This window comes from Miscanthus floridulus, chromosome 13 (assembly GCF_019320115.1).
Source record: "Miscanthus floridulus cultivar M001 chromosome 13, ASM1932011v1, whole genome shotgun sequence".
In the NCBI taxonomy this organism is placed as follows: Eukaryota; Viridiplantae; Streptophyta; class Magnoliopsida; order Poales; family Poaceae; genus Miscanthus; species Miscanthus floridulus.
Window position 1 is genome coordinate 75078157 of NC_089592.1, and position 23961 is coordinate 75102117.

Here is a 23961-nt window from a genome sequence, read left to right on the forward strand (position 1 = left end):
ATCTCTTTCTATACTTTTAGGTACTCTTGACAGCACTCGATGACTTCTTTAGTACTATAACCCTCTATTATGGAGCCCTTTGGGTATGCTCGATTATGCACGTATCGACTTAGAACCAACATGAACTGCTCATAGGACCACATTTCATGCAAGTAGTAAGGGCCCAGCGCCTGTATCTGATGAACCATGTGAATCATGAGATGTGACATTATATCAAAAAAAGCAAGAGGTAAATACATCTCTAGTTGGTTTTGTGTCTCCACCACAAATTCATGTAGGTCACTTAGCTTTTGCTTGCCAATCATCTTCTGTGAGATCTTTGAAAAGAAGTAGCACATGCGGGTGATGGCCATTTTTAAGAACTCTAGCTTTATAGCCCTGATTGCAATAGGTAGAAACACTATCAACATCACATGGCAATCGTGAGCCTTGTAGTGTGTTATTGACAAGTCCTTCATCGACACTAGCTTCTTTACATTTCCTGAAAGTCGAGACTTTGACCCCCCTCCGGGAAGTGCATATAGATCTCTTCTCGTCTGGTGTTAGGTTGAAGCACGGCGCGGGCATAGTGTATTTTCCATTAGCGTTAGGTACTGGGTGAAGCTATGGCATCACGTTTAGCTGCACCATGTCTTTCCATACTTTTAGATCATCCTTTGACTTGCCTATGTCCATCAAGGTAGCAATGAGACTCTCAAAGGCATTCTTCTGCACGTGCATAGCATCAATGGCATGGGGGACCTCCAAGTCTGGCTAATAAGGCAGATACTGAAAGAAGATCGATTGTTTCTTGAAAGGTATGCCTTCGATAGGATGTGTGCTTCTACCTCTGTTAGTCCCATTTGGATTCTTCTTTCCATAGATGACGCGTATGTTTTTCACCATTCTGTACACGTGTTCTCTGTTATGACGTCTCTCCGGAGGGGGTCAATCTCTGGGGCGTTGTCATAAAATCTAAAGAATAATTTGCTATAGTACTTGTGACTTGTCTTTAAGAAGCATCAGTTCCTTAGATAAACTGTCTTCTTGGATGTATCTAGGTACACCCATGTAGTACCATCCAAGCAAACCAAGCACCCCGATTTCCCTTTGATCTATCCAAACAAAGCAAACAACGTGGGGTAATCATTGGTAGTAACAAATATTATTGCTCTACATATGAAGTCCTCCTTTCAGAACGCATCGTACATCTGCTCCCATGCCTGTGGCAGAACCTCCTAAGTTATAGGGCCCACATGCACCTGTCACTGTCCGACGACCTTTGACATTTATACATATGTTTCCATTAACTTAAAAAGACTGTCGGGTGTCCTCGGGGAACCCCGAATCATCCATGATTTCCGAGCAGGATCACGTTATAGAGTCATTGCAGTATTACAACATTTATTCAAACATCAATATCAGAGTAAAAACAGCGGAAGTCTTATAATAACATAATTTACAAAATAGTAGTTTCAAACCTCACAACTAGGTTCGATGTTTATTACAAAACAGAATAGTGGAGTGGCATTATAATATAATACAAAACACACAATGAAACTACCCTGCCCAAGGGCCACATATTTACTTCTCATCGTCATCACAAGGTACAACTGTCATGTAGCACGATCCAAAACAGATCTGCTCATGAGGCTCACCTGCAACAAGGGTCAACGAACCCTGAGTACAAAAGTACTCAACAAGACTTAACTGAAATAAAACTGATAGGACTTAGGAATGCTGGCTCATGGGATTCAAAGTATGGCTTTAACAATAATCAAAGTTCTTTTGCGTAAAAGCTCTTTAACAAAATTCTTTATATAGAAAACTTCATAAAATCATATACAAAGCTGACACGATCCATGTTGAGATCATGAAACTTCATATCCAACACCTTCACAAGCCTTATTCGAGTTCTAGTTATTAGTACTACGATGATGAACAGAGAAGTGAGTCTCCATAATCGAGGAGCAACGACGATTCGAACCGATTAAACCCAGCTGGGGATTCTAGACCACACGACATATGCAGGTCCCCGATCTACATATATCAACCTACTCTCGGATCCTCTAAGGCAAGAACGGGTCCACGCCACCCGAGAATACAGTACCCCACCAATCCAGCCCATGGCCACATGGGTACACACTATTCTCGCCATCTCTCCACTCCTAGTGCGCGAGTAGCCATTCTCGTAATAGAATCGCCAAGTTCAGGCTTACCAGAGTATGTGATTAGTACTACAAAGTCTCACCACACACAGTTCAACAATGGACGTGCCTTAATCAACACAGGCGGAAAGAACCTGCTCACAAGACCTCCTTGTCTTGTGGCTCACACACACCGAGTCCGTCCGGTCTAGATTTATTACTCCACATTCCCATATCACATGACAACATAAGTTAATCAAATCCCGTTTAAAGTTCGTAGGTAACAGGTAATCACCTGACTTTCATCGTTCTATGCATAGCTAAGCATAACTAGGCATATACGAATTTAAAACTGGTAATATGGTAATTATGGAATAACAAGGTTGGTAATGTACCAATTTAGCTTGTACTTGACTCCTAATCACTTAATGCAGTACAAAGAAGCAAAAGCAAAATCAATTTGTAAAATACAAGGTAGGGTTGTATGCATCTGGGGCTTGCCTTCGTTGACGGAAAAGTCTGGTTCCTGCGACGTTCCATAAGTATTCGATCCGACCTCAACAGACGAATTAACCTCCTCAACAACTTGATTAACTACCACGTGTTCACCTTCGTTCACTACACGTAATAACAATGCCATGTTTAACATGATGCGAAATACGAAACATGATGCTCGATGATGGATGCAAAAATTAACAATTTGAATACAACTTTCTTTCGCGGTACAGTTGCAAGTCAAACAACTAAATCTTTTTTGTAACACATACATCAATTGCCAAGGATCATTATCAACTAATGACCCAAGGTCATCACTCAATCCAAAATTTCAAACAAAACCTAAATCATCAAAGGTTACTATTTACTTTTATGAATTAATTATTTAATTCAAAATTATGAAATAAATCAACTTATTCTAATTGAGCTCAAAATTTTAGTAAATATTCATTACATGATAACTAAGTGGCAAAACAAATTTCATAATTTTTGGATAAATAAATAAGCCTAGAAAAATCATGGAAATCCATTTATTAATAAATTGAGCAATTTTTATCACATTCAAAAATTACTAAAAACATTATTTCATATTTTTCTTACATAATATACATTACAGAGAAGTCACACAAAAATTTTCATAATTTTTTGAGCTCTAAATAAATCTACACAAAAATAACAAATTACATCACTATTCATTCAAATCTGAAAATAGAAAAATCTATTTGAACGCTGAGTCACTGACAATGGGTCCCACCTGTCATCCCTAACCTCGCGCGTTTGACCACAACAGCGACGGCGCTGACCGACGTAAACTCGTCGACGATGAATCCAACGACGACGGCTAAAGTACCAAAATGATCACCAAGACTAGGCGCATCGATTGACGTCCCTATCAGCACTGATTACGGCCCTATACTAGCTCGTCGTCGGCCATGGCGGACGCGATGGCATGGCAGCGCTACGCTAACAACATGAGACCTATATAGCTTAAACAGAAGGCCTAGGAAGCATCAGCAGCTCACCCCAAACGCGACTGAGTAGAGCACAAGGCTGGAGGATCAACAGAGAGGTGGGTCGACGTCCTGAGCAAGCACGGCGGAGCAGATCATCATCGGTGGCGATGTTCCAGGAGTTGTGGTGGTCAAAATGAGAAATCAATGGGTCATAGAGGACTACAGCATCGTGGCGAAGCTGAAACAAGACTCAGCAGGGGCAGAGGATCACCGTAACACGCTGGCCACGGCGAAGCGCTCGCGACGGGGATGCTGCCGGCCGCGAGGAAGAAGAGCGCGCACCGCGAGTTTCCGGTGAAGACAAGCCACAAGGACTGGTTTGCTGGACACGCAAGGAACTAGCGGAGCTAGGACACGCTTTGCTACAATGGCGCGGGCGCTGGTTCGACGGCAAACGCTCAACGGAGTTATGACAACGGCGCCGAAAAAACAGAGGAAGGGAAACAGCGAAGAACGACGGCGGCTTAGGCCTTAAGGAGCGGCCAGAAGCGCAAGGAAGCCACACAGGAGCCTTTCCCACGCCAGCGTGAAGCTGAGGACATCCACGCACGCGTCTGGAAGCGAACCGAAGGTCGCCGGCGGTGTAGCTACGGCGGTGAACACTGTTCACAGTATTTACAAGTTTGCCATTCGCCAAAATTCATAAATTACTCTCAAATTTTCATAACAACTCAAAAATCTCCAAAAACAAAAGTTGTTCAAAATCAAAAGTTCTACAACTTTGCTTTTATAACCAACTCCTAATTCGGTCTAGATTTTGAAATGAACTTTTGAATTCAAATGGGGAAATTTAACGAATTACGCCTTTTTGAATTACTCCAAATTTTACTAAACAACTTGAAAAACTCCAAAAACAAACTTTACTTAACTTGTCAAGCTCTACACTTTTGCTTTTGGACTCAACCCCAAAATATGCATAGATTTTGAAATGGATTTTCAGGGTAGGATTTGAATGCTGAAAAATCGGGGTTTTCATGAAAAATTCAAAATCAAACAAACTTTGAACTTGAGTCAAACAATACAATTCAACACATACCACACGAATATAAACTTGTCTTAGTGTATGCATCTCAAAGTTTTTAATATAACCAATTGCCTTACAATGCATATGATGATATGGCAGTTTTAGTATTTAAACACCCAGGGTGTTACAATGCCTCCATAGCCTCTTCATTTCTTGCATCAAAGGCTCGAGGAACACATCTATATCAATGCCTGATTGTTTAGGGCTAGAAATAAGAATAGTGAGGAGAATGTACTTTCTCTTCTGATACAACCATGTTGGAATGTTGTACATGGTCAAGATCACTGGCCAAGTGCTGTGGTTACTCATCCTCTCATTGAAGGGATTCATTCCGTCGGTGCTCAAGTCAAACCATACATTCCTTAGATCATCGCTGAATTCTTTGTGCTTCTCATCAAACCTTTGCCACTGACTACAATCAACTGGGTGTGCAATCTTATCATTATCCACCTTGCGCTCATCATCCCACCATGTCATGAGTGCGGCTTCTTTAGGGTTTAGGAAGATATGTCTCAAGCGTTTGGTCACTGGTAGGTACCACATTACCAAGGCAGGATTTTTTCTCTGCTTTGCATCGTTGCCTAATAGAGTGTCCTCTAAGGGCTGAGATTCTTGTACCACCTTTTTTGTACCCTTCTTATTCCTCTTTTCCCCGTGGAGGCTTTGTTCCCACCGTAAAGGTCATTGTTCTTATACCGGCTGGCCCCACATCGGAGACATTTATCTAGTGACTTGAATGTTTCGCTACAAAAAAGTATACAGTGGTTGGGTCAAGCATGGATTGTTTTCAACCCCTATTAGTCAATGGACTTATGACCTTCTTCGCTTGGTATGTGTTGGCGGGAACTGAGTTTGGTTATGGTAGCACCCATGATAGGAGATGCAATAGATCATTAAAACTACAGTCTGACCAGCCGTACTTAGCCTTTAGGATGAGCAGCTCAAGCACAAAACGTAGCAATGTCCAATGTGTCGGACAGCCCTTTTTAACATCATACACAGTCTCCTTCGATGCTTTTGTCATCCTTTCCAAATTTTCTAGACCTTTCGGGCTATTTAGTAAAATCTCTAGGTCCAAGGGCTCGAATCATGTCCTCCAAATTATCTTTATCCCCGACACGTGCTCCACCATCATTATTGGCACCACCTTCGTCGTTACCGTCCTAACCACCAGCATCACCACCTTGTTCATTGTTAAACTCGAAATCCATTCGTGCATCAAGCTCTGCTGAATATTGGGACAGGGATTCTATGGTTTCATCGTCATATTCCTCCTCATCCTCGCCGTTAACAATAACCGTTTCACCATGATGAATCCACACTGTGTAGTCCTCAACAAATCCTCGCATAATCAAATGTGATCTGATGATAGTCACATCTGTCCATGCCATACGATTTTTGTAATCTTTACAGGGGCAAATAATTGTATCCTTATTCTCTTTAAATGTCGTTGCATGCTTCTTTGCGGTTTCAATAAATTTATCCACCTCTTCACGGAAACATGTCTTGAACCTTAACGAACCATACATCTAAGAGTTCATGTACTCCATCTTTTACAACAACAACAAAACAAACATTAAAGGACTACTTATTCAGATATATATAAAAATGAATCAAATTAATAATTACTTGAGAATAATTGTATATACTTCAGATATATATATAAATATAAATTTAATATAATTACATGAAGCATACAAACACGCCATGGTAGAGGAAAATTAACTAATGGCCCATTTATCCATAAATAATTAAAATACATATTTATTGATTATAATAAACAATTTTAAATACAACAATTAGCAACAATTATACTTTACCCAATATCTTTCATACAAACCCTAGTCTAATTTTATCAAACATAAATTTACAAAAACGAAATTAATAAAAAAACCAAACCCTAGATCTGGATCTACATGCACATGAAACATGCATAAAACTAACTAATTGTTCACTAAAATCAAGAAACATGAACCAAATAAGGGTATGATCTTGTTCCCCTCCCTAATTTACCCTAGCACATTTAAATCTTGGGTCTAATTTGCTTCATAAGTAGCTCAAGCACCATAGAAGAGAGAGAAAAATAAAACTTTAATTACTCACTAATCAACCATTAAAACTTTAAAAAAGTGTGGAATAGTATTTTCTTACCTTCTACAACCTTTTCAACAAATGATTTGAGACCAAAATCTTCCTCCCTTAGTAGAACAATTTTTGGGAGGTGCCCAAGTATTTTCACCTTTCTTTCACGGGTTGGAGTGAGTGACCCGAGTAGGAAGAAGGTGCTGCAATTGTGCTATATGTGGATCATTTGTAGGGACGGCTGATGATTGAGCCGCCCCTATAAATCAGAAGTATTTTATATGGGGGCATTTGTAGAGACGGCTCAATCACTAGCCGCCCCTACAAATAGACGTCGGGGGCGGCTGGTGAGTGAGCCGCCCCTGCAAATCAGACTCATTTGTAGAGGCGGCTCGTATCACCAGCCGTCCCTGCTGTTTCATTTATAGAGACGACCGGTGTCTGGGTTTTCTAAGCACGTCACATTAGGAGTAGCTTCATCACTAGTCACCCCTGAAAAAAAAATTCGTCCTGTTACTTAAAAATTGTTTTTTACCTGCCATCGCGAGTGAGGCAGAGGCATACGGCCGGCAAAACACAGCGAAAGCGATAGTGTGCCAGCTGCTGCCCAAGCAGTAGCCATATCCTATAAATCTTCATAATAAATACAGTACTTGTCTAAATTTATAGTTATAACAACATATTTTTGACAGAAAGGTGTGCATGCGTGCCTGCTTCGTGATGACTGTGATTGAAAAACTACTATATGCGTCCACCGTTTTTTTTAAGAAACGCAAATATTTAATTCGTCTCTCAAATACTTCTATCATTTGCTAAAAACGTCACATAAATTTGAATGCTTGAATTCACTCGGTCTATGCATGTGTAAACATGTAGAGTTCATGGAACCACGTCCCTCCATTGATGACCACATGACCGTTTATTTTTTAGGACGGATAGATGTAGTACTTGCACGTGAATATAAGGCTGCGTTTGATGTCACATCGGGACGTCGGAATGGGTTTTCTGATGTTAATAAAAAACACTAATTACACTAATAAAAACACTAATTACATAACTCGTCTGAAAACTACGAGATAAATTTATTAAGCCTAATTAATTTATCATTAACGCATGTTAGTTACTGTAGCACTCATAGCTAAGAACTAATTAGTCTTAAAATATTTATCTCGTGATTTTTTATTAAATTATATAGTTAATTTTTTTTTGTCTATATTTAATACTCCATATATGTACCGTAAAATTCGATGTGATAGTTTAAGGCGAGCACGCGAGCGCAATGGTCACCAGCCATGAGTGGGGACGAGGAAGAAACGTAAAGGAAAGAGAAGGAAAATGGGAAAACGAACAGAGACAAATGGGGCATTACAGGCAGCATGTCGCATTACAAACAGTATCATTTCATGTCACAGAGCGTCGTGGGGCGTGCACCCGGCCAGTCCAGACCCAGCCCTACCCTACTCCCCTGCCGCCGCCACAGTCCACACAGGCCAGTAGCCTCCATCCAATCATTCATCGGCGTCTTCCCCGAATCGCGGTGTGTTTGAGGAACCGGGGTTTTACCATTTCTGTCCAGGCCTGTCCTCGGTCGTCTCCGTGTCCATCACTCTCCATCATCCATGCATCTCCGCCGCCCCGGCAGCCGGCCGTGCGGAAATGGCAGCCACGCCTCTCCAAACCTGGGAGCTGGGACGACGACCGGATGGATGCAGTGCAGAGGCTAGAGTGGCGCGGAGGACGTCCGCCGCAGCAGCTGGGGAGCTCTGCTCGTCGCGGGCGCCGCCACCTCCGCGGCCTCCTTCAGCTGCGCGTGCAGTGCAGATGCAGAGGGGCAAAGCAAATAAAATGAGCCAGCCACCCACACGGCCACGGCCACACCTTTAAGAAATCAAATGCAGCTGGCTTTACTGTTACTACACTTCAGGCAAGAAAATGTTACCTCCTCGCAGAGCTTCCTGAGCTCGTTGTTCTCTGCTTGGAGGAGGCTCACCTGCCTCTCCAGCTCGTTGACGTACGCGTGCCTGCGCGCGCGGGACCGCGCCGCCGACTCGCGGTTCTTCATCTTGCGCTCCCTGCTCCGGTCACCGCCTGCCGACGTGCAGCTGCAGCTCGGCGCGGCGCAGCACTTCCTGCTCCAGCGCGTGGAGTGGTGGGAACAAAGGACCCCGCGCCGCGCCGGCCGCGCCGGCGATGGTGGCGGGGCAGAAGCAAGCTGCGGCGCCGGCGTCGTCGTTGACGCCGCCGCCGCCGCCCTCCCCACGCGCGAGCTGCTCCTCCCCTCGTTGTGGCTCCATGCTGGCAGCTGCTTCGCGTATTCTCTCTTGGTCTTCCTTGGCTGCGCTGCTGTGCTGTGCTGAAAGGGATGGATGGAGCCCTGGCCGGGGGCTCAGTTTACAGTCTGTTGTGTTTTTTTTTCTGCAAGAGCGGCCAGGGTGTTTAAAGTAGCCGGAGCACGGAGGCACTTGGTTCTGTTCATCGGAAACGCAAAGGTGGCACTCGATTTTTTTTTAGTAGCCTGAGCCTCTCTGGGACTGTGAGCAATGGCGCATCGACGATGAATTGATTTGGTAAGTTAAATATGAGAGTTCGGTACATTTTGATAGTAAATCAAATACTAATCAAAATCATGGCTCGACAAAGTTTGAAAATAAATCAAGCAAGTTCGATGTACTCCCTAGGTGGGTTTAGATATACTCTCTGTCCGAAAAAAACTAAGAAGTCATTTCACACTTCTTGGTGAGTTACATCTCAAATTGACCTAAAATTATTAAGAAATTGTAAAAATTATAACATCAAATTGGTATAAAAATTATAATATCGAATTGAAGTCCACCCATGCTGTCCGGCAACGATCCATGACCAATTGGTACGGCCCTTCACCGGGCAGACGTCCCCCCTCGGGTTGCTCCAGACCGACGCAGTCCGGAACGGGCTGGATCCCCATGATCATCGTCTCTAGCTTATCATCTTGAGTCTTTACATGCTCCACGAGCACTTGGAATTACGCTTGAGGCTAATGTCGATACAATGCAAACGACACAACTACATGTTAAACGCATGCCTAAGGTCACTCAAGTTAAAACTGCATGAAAAAAAACACTCACGGCAAAGGTCCTGAATGGTCTTCTCAGCCCTCTCCTCTACTTTCTCCTTTACCTCCAAAAGCTAGCTGATGGTTTCCTAGGACAGGCTAAGCTCCATCTCCAATGCTGCGCACAACAGACAGACATGTCGCAGCACTGAATAACAGCGAAGCAAAATTCTGAGCCAAACCTTTTTCTCGGACGATGCTATGGCCAAGTTGCTCGGCCATCGACTGGCCCTTAGCCTCCATTTGCTAGCGCTCCTTCTCCAATGCCTCAACATTCACCTCTAGGTCCTCCCTATGGTGGCGCTCTTGGAGCAGGCGCGCCTAGAGGTCGTCCACCGACGCCTGCAAGTTCTTGTTCTCTTCTAGCACTGGGGCCATCTCCTCAAGCTGCCACCGGCGCTACTCAGACACCTTCATCACCTTCTGCAGTGGGCAAATAGATTAGCTAACCCTTTCTTTCTAAAAAAAATTCCCTCACACTTACTTCAATGCAGGCTAGCATTGAAGTCAGATCGGCCTTAGCTTTTTTGCCTCCGAGCTCGCCTCCCTCTCCTCCAGCATCTCAAACTCTTCACCGCGCTAAATGATGGTGCAGAGGAGTTGGGGTGGCAGGGTGGGCACCCGCACTATCTACTCGACCATAGCGGCAGTCGATGGCAAAGATGCCCTCCTTGACTGCCGCCGTGCTCAGATAGGGCGTCTGAGCACCACCTCCGCTGCTGACGCACCCACATACGGTGCTTGTTTGGCAGCTACGGGCGGACCTTGCGCCACACTGCTCGACACATCCCCCGTAGGCTCCCTAGTTGCCCTCGCAAGGCCACTCAATGTTGCCACTGCATCCCGTATCTCCTCCGTACCAGGATTGCCCTCGTTGTGCAACCCACCGCCAGGCGACGCTAGTCCAGCTGTCGAGGGCTCTCCCGTAGTACGGCCAGTTGGCCCATAGCTGTTGATTGTTCCGAGGCAGGGGCAACTAGATCTGCTCTTGTCTATGCTAGTCCAGCGAGGGGGAGCCACCGGCTCTCCCGCACGCCTTTCATCACTAGCAGCCGATGGCTGCAGTTCCTTCATCAACTTCACGCTTCAACAAGAAACAATAAGTTAAAGAAGCAAACTACCATACCGAAGCAACATAGCAAGTAAACAAGGTACCTACAACTACAACTCCCATTGCGCAGCTTGGAACTAGCGCCCACGCCTGCTACCCGTCGGCCCACCACCCGAACCGCTCGACATCTCCATCGCCACCGCTGGAGTTGTTCGCGCAGTCTTGGGCACTGCAATGGCCGCCTACGCTATTACCATAGGGGGTGTAACTATGATCTCGAGGGCTTCTGCAGGTGCATGGGCTATTGAAGCTAGCACCACATGAGTCATCGCCACTAATGATGCCCGAACATTGCTGGGCATCGTGGCCATGGCTTGCCGCATCCGTCACATCTTGTGGGTCTTCGCTCGAGCTGGCACGGCCGGTGGTGGTGTCCTATCCCTCGAAGATGGTGGTGCGGCCAACCCATTGTCATCCGACGAGCTTGAAACCACCATTCGCCGTCTTTGGGGGTAAGCGGGAACACCGATGTTCACCAGCCGCTCTTCTCGACGGGATGATCCCACCATCTTCCTTCTCTTTAGGGACGGCTCCTCGCAAGCAGGCCACTTCCCCTGAAGTTTTTCATAGACATCTAATGTCCGTTCACCTCCGTCTTTGTTGTCGTTATCATCCGAGCTGTCCCTACTAACCCCCGAGCTGGCTCGACGCTAGGGACTACTCGACCAGGCATCAACACCCCTCGGCTAGTCCGCTAATAGCATGGCTGAGAAGTATGCTGCTCGGTCCTACCCATGGATCTTCAAGAGCACGAGTGAGTACATCACAACAAAAAAGGAATTAGGCCAAACTAATACAAAGACTCTTACCGCTGGTGGGAGGTTCCCAACACTAAAGGCCCTCTGCTGGTCGTCAACCTTGCGGCATCCCATGAGGTTAAACAACACCCCAATCCGCCGCTTGACTTCCTCTCGAGCAATCAGCTCGGGCACCTCTCGGGTCCCGTTAGTATCCCCTCAGAATTCATATGCAGGGTGTGCCCTTTCCTTACTAGGCTGGCATCACTAAAAAGTAAAGTTCATCGCCACTATGACCCCATCTACTCTCCTTCAGTCAATCAATGCCAAGACTCCCTCACCTGCTCCATTCCACTGGCACTAGGTCTCTTTGACCACCTGGCATTTTCTCACGAGAATCTGATCAATGTCGCACACCACATAATATTCCCCCTATGGCATGTAGAACCATCATTGTGCCCAATACTTCACGTTTGTGTTCAATGGGAGTAGCGATGTACTGCCCAACCATCCCATCCTAAAGCTGCAAGTATGCACTACCCACAGCCATAGATCCAGATCCCCCATGCAATTTCAAACAAATGAAAGTGGCAGAAGAAATTGAAATGTGGGAGAATGAAAAGATAGGCTTCACAAAAATGGATGAAGATAGAAATGTGAAGGATGAAGTTAGGCCTAGATTGCAAAGACTAATGGTGTAATAATCAATCTATGGAGGAACGGATGGACCAGGAATGCCAAATTTGTGATAGAAATAATCTTCAAACACTGACCAATTCATCACCGTGGGGGGTAGGAGAGCTCTCACCATGAGCAGGATGCCATCCCACCATCACTATCGATAGAATATCGTCGGCAGTCCTCCGAGGGATATCCTATGAAGGTAGATTGATCGATAGGGAAGCATGAGATCAAGAACAAGAAAGCAACAGAGACACATGAGTTAGACAGGTTCAGGTCATTAGTATGACGTAATACCCTACTCCTGTGGTCTGTTGATTTGTATTAGCTATCATATGATATTACATATATGTAGATGTATGTATCTTGTTCGCTAGGGGACCCATGCCTCTCCTTATATACTCTGAAGGGATAGGGTTACAAGGAAAGTATCATATTTGGTACTATATAATAGCTTGCGGTACACGCCGAGCAGCGCCGTGCACGCCTTGATCTTGTGGGCTGGGCCACCTCTGATGGTGCGGCCCATGTCTTGCTCTTGTGGATACCAAGACCATACCCCCACAATCACCCTATCCAACAGCATGCCATTCGCCATCCAACTGGTTGAGCGCCACCTCAGTTGCTAACGGAGCTCACCCATTCCTCAACGCGATTGAGCTCATGCGATGCCCTGCTCGAGCTACTTCAGGCTTCTCTTGGGTGCCATCTCTTAGATTTGAGGAATGGTGATAGATTACTGAGCTTGTGGTTGCTAAGATGGTGGAGCAGTTCCCGAGTGATGTGGTGCAGGCGCAAGGAAGAAGACAAAGAGGCGGGAGCAAGGTGGAGAATGTGTGCCAGGCCTGCGGCACTTTATAACGGTTCGCCCCCTAACCCTTTGCCTTCTAGGGATTTTGGGAAACCTCTCCTGACCCGCTACATTCCCTCCCGAAAACTACAGCATGCTGATGGGCCACCAAATGCGCAAGGTGGGCCACGGTGTTAAATCGCATGGAATGCGAAACGACGAAACAAATCTCTAGACTCAGCGTCGGGTCGGTGAAATTCGTTATGCATCTACGCCTAGATATTTCTCTTTGACCTGCTACAAGATTCCTTCATCATCTTCCAGTAGGCTTGGGGATTAAGTGTGTACACTTCACCTTACGGTGAATGTACTGGTTCCCTGATTGCTCGATCTTTTGGCAACGATGGGGACTGCATATTTTTCTTTGTCCCTGCTACAAGATTCCTGCATCATCTTCTAGTAGGCTTGGGGACTACATTGTGTACAATACACCTTGCGGTGCATGTACTTTTTTCATGGTGTGTCGACTTCATCAAGTCTCCGCCTATGCTTTGCCCTAATGACCACATTGTTGGGACCATCGCAATTGGCACTTAAGTGTGTACACTTCACTGACCAAGACTTCAAATTTTTTTACTTGTGCTCCTTACATCCTTATGGTAAACCACGACTTCGAGTGAGTTCGAGCTCGATGCCTAGTTAAACTGGTCGGACGCCTATCTTAGCGGCTTGGACACCCACTTTGACAACTCAAACGCTCGTTCGAACTGCTTAGACGCTTGCTTCAACAGCATGGCCCCCATTTAAATTGGTCAAAAGACCTGATCCTGATGAGTTGCTGCAAGTTGGATAGCTTGGATGGATGCAAGATGGTGTTGCTCAGTGGATGCAAGGTGCTCGGGGACTAGCTGTGGGGAGGCCTAGCCCACAAGACTATGCACGGGTCATGCCACCGGTCGAGGCCTAGCTCACAAGACGATGCCACATGAAGTATGCCAGTAGGACGACGTGCTTCACAAGGCAACGTAAAGATTATCGGTGATCGACAAAATCTACTCAGATATGATAGATAGTATACGATCTATAACTTCCTTATCTTATAAACCGATCAGAATGGAAATAACCGATGTGTAACCCTACCCCCCAAGCTATATAAGGTGGGTAGAGACCCCCTCGTTTTAATCGAATCATACACAATACAAACCACAAAGACATAGAACGTAGGGCATTATGTTGAGTTGATGGCGTGAACCTATCTAAATCGCTGTCTCTTACGTTCTATGTCACCATCGAGTTCTCTCATGCACACTTGCACCGATTCATCTACTACTGTGGGCATATCCCTCGATAGACTACTGATCTAATTTCATCAACAGATGGGGTTATGATACACTTATCCATATCCTATGTTTGGCATTTGGGTTTGGGTTAGGTGGGTTATGTGGGACCCATCATGCTGAAAAAATAAATTAGCCATCCTTATCTACCCGTTCTCCACCTACAGCAACAACGACTGCCAACTTCTGCCTTCTGTTCCTTTGTCCTGCATCTACCAAATTGACCTACAAGAAACATGAGCCACTGAGCCTCCAATCCTCTAGGCCACGAGGACGAGGCACGAGATGCAAGCGATGCCTTCAAGCTTGAGATGCAATCCTACGACTAGCGACTAGACCCAACCTAGCCTTGACTGTGTGCACCAGATGTGGTTGTGCGATGGACGGTGGTGTGGCGAGGATGTCTTGGGATCTGGCGACGCATGTGAATGAGGCTCGGGCGACAGGCGCAACTCCGGTGGTGTGGTGATGGTGTTTGTGGCTCATGCTGCTATCGCGGCTCTGGCTACGACAGCAGGGCAACAGAGCTTGCGGCTACCGTTGGTGGGCAACGACAAGGGTCTAGATCTCGTATCCCATCATAACCCACCTCCTCTGATGGGTTATGTTGGGTCAGGATACGAGCCTCATATATCCCTTACCCAACCCCACTACATATCCCTTACCTAGAATCCAAACATGGGTTTGAATATAACCTTGGTCTCATATCCTTTCCCTGCCTCTATTTCCCCATATCCAAACTGCCACCTCAAGGGATGGAGGTGAAAGGTCCTAATGGATAGAGGGGGCGAATAGCCCTATGAGGCGAAGCAAGTATTGCGCTAGCCTACTAAAAATGCAAGCCACCTACCTCAATTCTAGTTTCTATAGTTTCTATCTACACAGTGGCTATGTCACTACACTAAGTTAGTGTGCTCTCAAAGGCTAACTAAAGAGCCACACTAACCAAACTAACAAGCTCTTACAACTAGCTACACTAAAGAGCTTGACAACTAATTTGCGGTAATGTAAAGAGATAGAGCAAGATGGTTATACCGCCATGTCAAGAAATGAACCAATCAATCACAAGAATGAATAACAATGAAGACCAATCACCTTGGAATCAAATGTTGACATAATGATTTTTTTCAAGGTTCACTTGCTTGCCGGTAAGCTAGTTCTCGTTGTGGCGATTCACTCACTTGGAGGTTCACGTGCTAATTAGCATCACACGCCAAATCCTCAATAGGGTGTCGCACAACCAACACAAGATGAGGATCACACAAGCCACAAGCAATTCACTAGAGTACCTTTTGGCTCTCCACCGAGGAAAGGTCAAGAACCTCTCACAATCACCATGATCGGAGCCAAAGACAATCACCAACTTCCGCTCGATGATCCTCGCTGCTCCAAGCCATCTTGGTGGTGGCAACCACCAAGAGTAACAAGTGAATTCCACGGCGAAATACATGAACACCAAGTACCTCTAGATGCAAACACTCAAGCAATGCAGCTTGGATTCACTCCCAATGTCACAAAGATATTGAATCTATGATGGAGATGAGTGAGAGGGCTTTGGCTATGCTCACAAGGTTGCTATGTCAATACAAATGGCCAAGAGAGTGAGCTAGAGCCAGCTAAATGGTATTTATAGACACCCCCAATCAATAGAGCCATTGGCTCAATTATTGGGCTGACTGCCACATCGACTAGACGTGCATATCATGTGCACCGAACGCACCATTCGAGTATACCGGACGCTGTTCGGTGTGGCAACCGGAACGCGTCCGGTCGCTACCAGACCACCATGTGTCCAATTTCAAAATGAAGTAGTCCGTTGCTACCATGTTCAATCTTTGACCTGGACGTGCTGTTTAGAAATGACCGGACACTGAGCCACTAGCATCTAGTCGAGTCTATTGAGCACCCACGGTCGACCGAATGCGTCCAGTCACTCTAGACCAGACGCAAGAGACATAGCATTCGGTTGAGTCCAGAGAGCTCCTAGAGCCGCTCTAAGCCAACCGAACACATCTGGTCACTCTGAACCGAATGTGCCGAGCATTCGATCAATAGTTACGTTGAACACCGACACTGCTGGTTCACACTAGACGTGTCTGGTGCGGCGACCGGACGCGTCTAGTCGCTTTCTGCAATTCAATACCGAGCCACATATCAGACACGTCCGGTCACTCTGTGACCAGCGTGACTAACTTCTTTTCAACTCTATCTTCTTCACCCTTGCTCAAATGTGCCAACCACCAAGTGTATCATCTTGTGCATATGTGTTAGCATATTTTCACAAATATTTTCAAGCGTGTTATCACTCCACTAGATCATAAATGCATATGCAATGAGTTAGAGCATCTAGTGGCACTTTGATAACCGTATTTTGATATGAGTTTCACCCCTCTTAATAGTATGGCTATTGAACCTAAATGTGATCACACTCGCTAAGTGTCTTGATCATCGAAACAAAAAGGCTCCTACCACTTATATCTTTGCCTTAAGCCTTTTGTTTTTCTTTATCATTTTCCAAGTCCAAGCAATTGATCATCACCATGCCATCACCATCATCATGAACTTCCTCAAGAGTACCACTATCCAAATTCTAAACTCTATATGCTTTGCTTGTAGTGCAACAACCAAGTAGAAATCCTTCATCACATTTCTTGACAAATTTACCCTAATCTAGTGCCTTTCTTCAAGATATAGCATTTGCAACCAAAGATCCCAAAAATATACAATGTTGGGCTTTCTATCATTCAAGAGCTCATATGGTGTCTTCTCTTTCAATGGGTGACAATATAGACGGTTGCTACAATAGCAAGCCATATTGATAGCTTTGGCCCTAAAAAATTGACTCACATTGTACTCACTAAGCATAGACCTTGCCATATCAATGAGTGTTCTATTCTTCCTCTCAACAAGGCCATTTGATTGTAGAGTGTACTTGACCGAGAATTGATGTCTAATTCTAAATTCATCACACAACTCATCAATTCTAGTGTTCTTGAACTCAGTACCATTGTCACTTCTAACTCTCTTGATGGTTGTTTCAAACTCATTGTGAATGCCCTTGACAAATGATTTGAATGTTGCAAACACATTACTTTTGTCCACTAGAAAGAATATCCATGTGTATCTAGTATAATCATCTACTATCATAAAGCCATACTTGTTTCCACCGATGCTAGTGTATTGAGTTGGCCCAAACAAATCCATATGCAATAACTCAAATGTTTTACTAGTGCTCATCATACTTTTCTTAGGATGTGTGTTTCCAACTTGTTTGCCTGGCTTGATAAGAGCTACAAAGCTTATCCTTCTCAAACACAATATCTTTCAAGCCTCTAACCAAGTCATGCTTAATTAATCTATTCAATTATTTCATTCCAATATGACCAAGCCTTCTATGTCATAACCAACCCATGCTAGACTTAGTGAACAAATATGTAGATAATTTAGCTTCAATAGCATTGAAATCAACCAAGTATAGATTCTCATATCTAGAGCCTTTCAAGATCAAGTTAGAGCCTTCTATACTTATGATCTCTACATCATCTACCCCAAATATGCATTTTAATCCAAGATCACACAATTGAGCCATGTATAGCAAATTGAAGTTCAAGCTCTCTACTAGTAACACATTGAAAATACTCATGTCATTGGATATTACAATCTTACCAAGCCCCTTGACCTTGTCTTTGCCATTGTCACCAAATGTGATACTATCATAACCATCATTGCTATTGGTATTGATTGAGTTGAACATTCTTGCATCACCGGTCATGTGTTGAGTGCACCCACTATCAAGAACCTAATACCTTCCTTCGGCTTTATAATTGACCTACAAAAGAAGATCAATTCGTTTTAGGTACCCAAACTTGCTTGGGGTCCTTGAAGGTTAGTTACCAAGCTCTTTGGCACCCAAATGGCTTTCTTCTTTGAGCCCATCCATGGTTTACCAATGAACTTAGCCTTTGCACCATTTGCACCCTTGGTAAGCATATAGAAAGTGTAAGTGCAATCAAGCCCTATTGTAGGTTTTGGTATTGATGATTACCAAATTAGAAGACTAATAAGATTTATTGAGATGACAAGCAGGGAATCAAAGAATGAGGATAATGCATAGGTTGCAAGTGTCCTAATTACAAAAGGTGGCCAGACCTAGCTCAAAGGAGGTTTAAATTCTTTTATGTTTTAAATTTGAGTTTAGGGAAAGCCGTACTATTAAGAGGGATTTTAGGACAGTTGGTCAACTATTGAATCAGATGCTCGAATTCACAGATCTACATTCTCCCACCTAGTCAAAATAGCTAGCCAAATTTGATATCATATTACCTGTTTTGGCTAGGGCGGCAGTACCGCCCTTAACTAACTGTTGGGCTCGAGGAGTATTTATACCCTTCAGGCCCGGCCCACAACGATCATCTTCTCCACTGAGTCATTTAGCTTAAAAACAAATAGAACCAAAGCTCACCTCTCTCCTCCATTGTTGCTCCTCCATCCCTCAAGCTAATCCTTGATTCCAACCAGCAAAACTTGAGAGAAAAGGCAGCAAAACTTGATTAGAGAGAAGATCCACTGATTCCTAAAGTCTAAGAGCATTTGGTTCATGTTTGGTCGGCGGTTCTAGGGTTTGTTACTCTTGGAGCTTGCTCCTAGCCGGTTAGGCATCACCCTTGTGCTTGCCAACTTGTGTGGCAGCCTTAGGAGGTTTGTAACCTCATTCAAAAGCTAAGAACTCACCCCTCACTTCACGAGTTCACTCTCTTGATTTGAGAACGAGGGTAAGGTAAGCCTTTGTGGCAAGCTCAAGCCTTTTGTGGCTTCCTCAACAATGTAAACTTAGGCAAACCTTAGTGGTGAGCTGAACCATGGGATAAATATTGTGTCTCGCGTGCTTCATCTTTACTATACTTGTAGTTCATCTTATTGCTAGCTGTTGTTAGGGTTTAGTTGCTCAATTCACTGTTGTGTGAAGTTTCTGTGGTATTCAGTCTTCGAACTGGATCTTGGCTTTATATTGCAGGATTAAGCAACTAGTGGGGTCAGGTTTATATCTGTTAAATCTCAACTGTGTTAGATCATTTTTCATAGAGCGGTAGTGCCGCCCTATAAGGCCGGCAGTGCCGCCCTCTGTTCTAATAGAGTTTTGAGTTGAATTTTTACAGACCTATTCACCCCCCCTCTAGGCCTTCTTTATCTTCCTATAGATCCTACAAGTGGTATCAAAGCGAGGTTGCTTCGCATACACTTCACCGTGTAAAGTATGGAAGAAGGAGAAGGTTCGAAGAACGTTCACGTTGTGGACGCAAGTGGTGTGCATGTTGAGGATGTCGGCAGCAGCAGCGAGCTGTCCATGTCCATAACAAGTGATGCCACCATCAAAGAACCCAAAACCACCGATGCCGAAAGAAGAAAGGCAAGAAAAGAAAGAAAAGCCACAAAGATTGCAATAAGAGAAGCTAGAGAAAAGAAGAAAGAGCAGCGGCTCAAAGACAGGAAAAAGAGAAAAGAAGCTAGAAGAATAACAAGAGAGACAAGAGCTAAGAGAATAGCAACAAGAGCTCAAGAGCAAGAGAAGAATGAGTATGATGCATCATTTAGTGAGCTCTCTAGTAGCTCAGATGATGGAGATGCTGATGTGTCATACCATGCTTCAAAAGATGTCAAGGAGGTGAAGAGCAAGGACAAAAAGAAGGATAGCAAGGACAAGGGCAGCAATAACAACAAGAACAAATATGCCATTGTATCCTTTAATTATTCTTATTTGTCTAACCATAACAAAAGGTCCTTTGTCAATGTACCCACGGAAAAGTTGCCTCACTTTGATGGGACAAACTTTGCCAAGTGGAAGCACTTGATGAGTGCCTATCTTGTAGGTCTTCACCCCGGTCTTTGGGAGATTGTGGTGAATGGATTGCAGCCACCAGAAGATCCCAAAGCGCTAACAAATGAAGAGTTAGCTGCTGTCCATCTCAATGGCCAAGCCACAAGTATTCTTCTTAGTGCCTTGGATGGAAATGAGTACAACCGAGTGATGAATGTCAATGTTGCAAAACAGATTTGGGACACTTTGCATCTAGCACATGAAGGTGTAGATAAAGTGAGGAAAGCAAAGATTGATTTGTTGATGGCCAAGCTAAATAGGTTCATGATTGTTGATGGAGAGGGGCCACAAGAGATGTTTGATAGATTGATGACCTTGGTGGGCAAGATTAGAGGCTATGGATGTGATGAGCTTGATGATCACAAAGTTGTGAAGGTTATGTTGGAAGCCTACTCACCAAGAAATGAGACCGTAGTTATCTTGATTAGAGATAAGAAAAAGTTTGAGCACTTTACACCTAATGATGTGCTTGGAAGATTGTTGACATTTGATATGCAAAGAGAAGAGTCAAATGAGAGGAGAAGACTTGGTGAGTTGCAAGCCAATCTAGAAGGCATGAAAATCAAGGAAGTAGCTCTCAAGGCAAATAAATCAAGCAATCAAGGCACCTCCAACAAGGCAAAGGGCAGCAAGCAAGCATCAACAAGTCAACCCAAGGAAATCAAGTCAACTCCACAAAATGATGATCCAAGTTCATCCTCAACTGAAGATGAAGATGATGGGGCTGATTACATAAAGATCGATGACATGGCTTTGTTCATGAAGAGCTATCACAAGGGGTTGAAAAAGAATGGGTACAAAATAGTGCAAAGAAGGTTCCCAAACAAGAAGAAGAGGACTTGCTACAATTATGGCAGCACGAAACACTTTATTGCTAAGTGTCCCTATGACAAGAAAGAAAACAAATACAAGAGCGACAACAATGAAGGCAAGCATGAACACAAAAAGAGATACAAGCAAATGGAGAGAGGCACACATTGGGCATGAGTGGGACTCAACTAAAGAGTCAAGTGAAGAGGATGTGAAGATTGCAACCGTAGCCATTCAAAAGCCATCCTCTACATTAAGGCTCTTCAACAACATGTCCGATGGTGATGACCACCGCTCCACTCATGTTTGTCTTATGGCAAAGGGTGAGAAGGTAAAACGAAGAGCTAAATCTCCTCCACCTCCTAGTGACATCTCTAGTAGTGAACTTAGTGATTCTAGTGATGATGATACTAGTGATGTTGAGAAATATGCTAAATTAACTAAAAGGTTGGATTCTAAAACCAAGCTCTTCATCATGAATCTAATGGAGGAACTAGAAAGTGTCAAAGTCAAGCTAGCCAATAGAGATGATTATCTTGAGGAAACCAAAAAGATGTATATTGGCTGCAAGGAAGCTCTTGAGTTAGAGAGAAGTGAGGTGGACTCTTTGAACAAGGCCTTGGCCAAAGAACAAAGAGAACATGCTCTCACAAAGAAGGCAAATATTGCACTCAATGACAAGTATTGTGTCTTAGTTGAAAAGCACAACAAACTTGAGAAGCAATATAACCTTCTATGCGAGAGCACCCCACTTCCCTCCAACACAAATGACATTTATATTCCCTCCACTAGCTAAGGATGTGGAAAATACTATAATCTTGACTTAAATGTTTATTCCACTAACCTTGCAAACTTGAAGGTCATGAAAAAGGAGATTGCTAGGCTCAATGCTATGTTAGGGAAAAGGGGCATAGAAGGTAAGAAACCTGCTGGTGGTAAAGGTGAAAAACTAAAGAGGCCACGATACAAAGATGGAAGGAATCCACGCATCAAAGATAGGCTTGGGCACACTCATGGAGGTAAAACTAATGGGAGAAAAGTAATAAATGGATATGAGTGTATTCAGTTCATGAGCAAAGGGTAGGAAGGTACATATAGGTCTGCACAAAAGGTGGCACAAGGCCAGCCCAGAGCAGCACCGCGGCCTATGGGCGGCAGTGCCACTGTGAAGGGCGGCAGTGCCGCCCCCCACAGAAAAGGGAAGACCACCTCCTACTCCTCTGCTCATGTCAAGCCTAAGAAGAAGGTGTCACTTCCAGAGCAGGTTGTTCAGAAACCAAAGAAATCTATCTAGGGTCACTCCAAATAGATATGCTTATCAACCAAAGGCAAAAACACCTCCTCAATATTTGGATTCTAACTTTGTTTTGTAGCACAACAACAAGGGGGAGGTGTTTGCCAAGTTTGTTGGAAATGGTCGAAATGTTTATCATAATACTTTTATTTGGGTTCCTAAAGTTCTTGTGACTAACATGCAAGGCCCTAAGAATATTTGGGGACCTAAGACTAGGAACTAAACTTGTGTAGTAGGCATACTCCTTCGGTGGGTCAAGTTGGGTGCTTGACAATGGCTGTACAAATCATATGATTAGAGAAAAGAGTGCATTCTCATCATACTCCCCAACTACAAATTTAGATAAGAATATCATATTTGGTGACAATTCAAAAGAGGTGTGATTGGACTTGGTAAAGTAGCTATTATACTTGATCATTCAATTACAAATGTCTTACATGTTGATTCCTTGAAGTACAAGCTTGAGACCTGTTTAGTGGCAAAATCTAGCATGAGTTGGCTATGGCATCGCCGACTAGCTTATGTTGGGATGAGAAACTTGGCCAAACTCCTAAAAGACAACCACATACTTGGACTAACCAATATTCAATTTGAGAAAGATAGGATTTGTAGTGCTTGCCAAGCCAGAAAGCAAGTAGGTGTACCTCACCCACCAAAGAGCATCATGACCACCACACAACCGTTGGAGTTGATTCACATGGATCTCTTTGGACCGATCGCCTACATAAGCATTGGAGGTAACAAATATGGTCTAGTTATTGTTGATGATTATTCCCATTTCACTTGGGTGTTCTTTGTTTATGATAAGTCCCAGGTGGAAGAGAAAGTCAAGATATTTGTGAGAAGGGCACAAAGGGAGTTCGGTCTTCCTATCAAGAAGATAAGAAGTGACAATGTGATCAAATTCAAGAACACTCTAGTTGAAGAATTTCTTGATGATGAGGGCATCAAGCATGAGTTTTCAACTCCTTACACCCCTCAACAAAATGGTGTAGTAGAGAGGAAGAACCGTACACTTCTTGATATGGCAAGGACAATACTAGATGAATACAAGACGTCGGACCTCTTTTGGAGTGAGGCCATCAACACCGCTTGCCATGCCATCAACTGTCTCTATTTACACAAGAAACTCAAGAAGACTTCATATGAGCTTCTAACCGGTAACAAACCAAAGGTGTCATACTTTAGAGTGTTTGGGTGCAAGGGTTTTATACTTAACAAAAGATCCAAAACCTCTAAATTTGCACCTAAAGTTGATGAAGGCATTCTTCTTAGTTATGGATCAAATGAGCATGACTATCATGTCTTCAACAAAACCATGGGTAGAGTTAAAGTCACTGGTAGATGTGACATTTGATGAATCTAATGGCTCTCAAGTGGAGCAAGTTGATTCAAGTGTTGTAGGGAAGGAGAATCCACCATGTGAGGCAATCAAGCAAATGACTATAGGCGACATCAGGCCACAAGAAGATCAAGCCACTGATGATGAGGATCT

The 23961-nt window shown here is 44.1% G+C and overlaps 1 pseudogene; it reads right to left on the reverse strand.

The window, feature by feature from the left end:
* Positions 1 to 8127: 8127 nt before the first annotated feature.
* LOC136499016 (ABSCISIC ACID-INSENSITIVE 5-like protein 7) lies at positions 8128 to 9130 on the reverse strand (annotated as a pseudogene).
* Positions 9131 to 23961: the final 14831 nt, after the last annotated feature.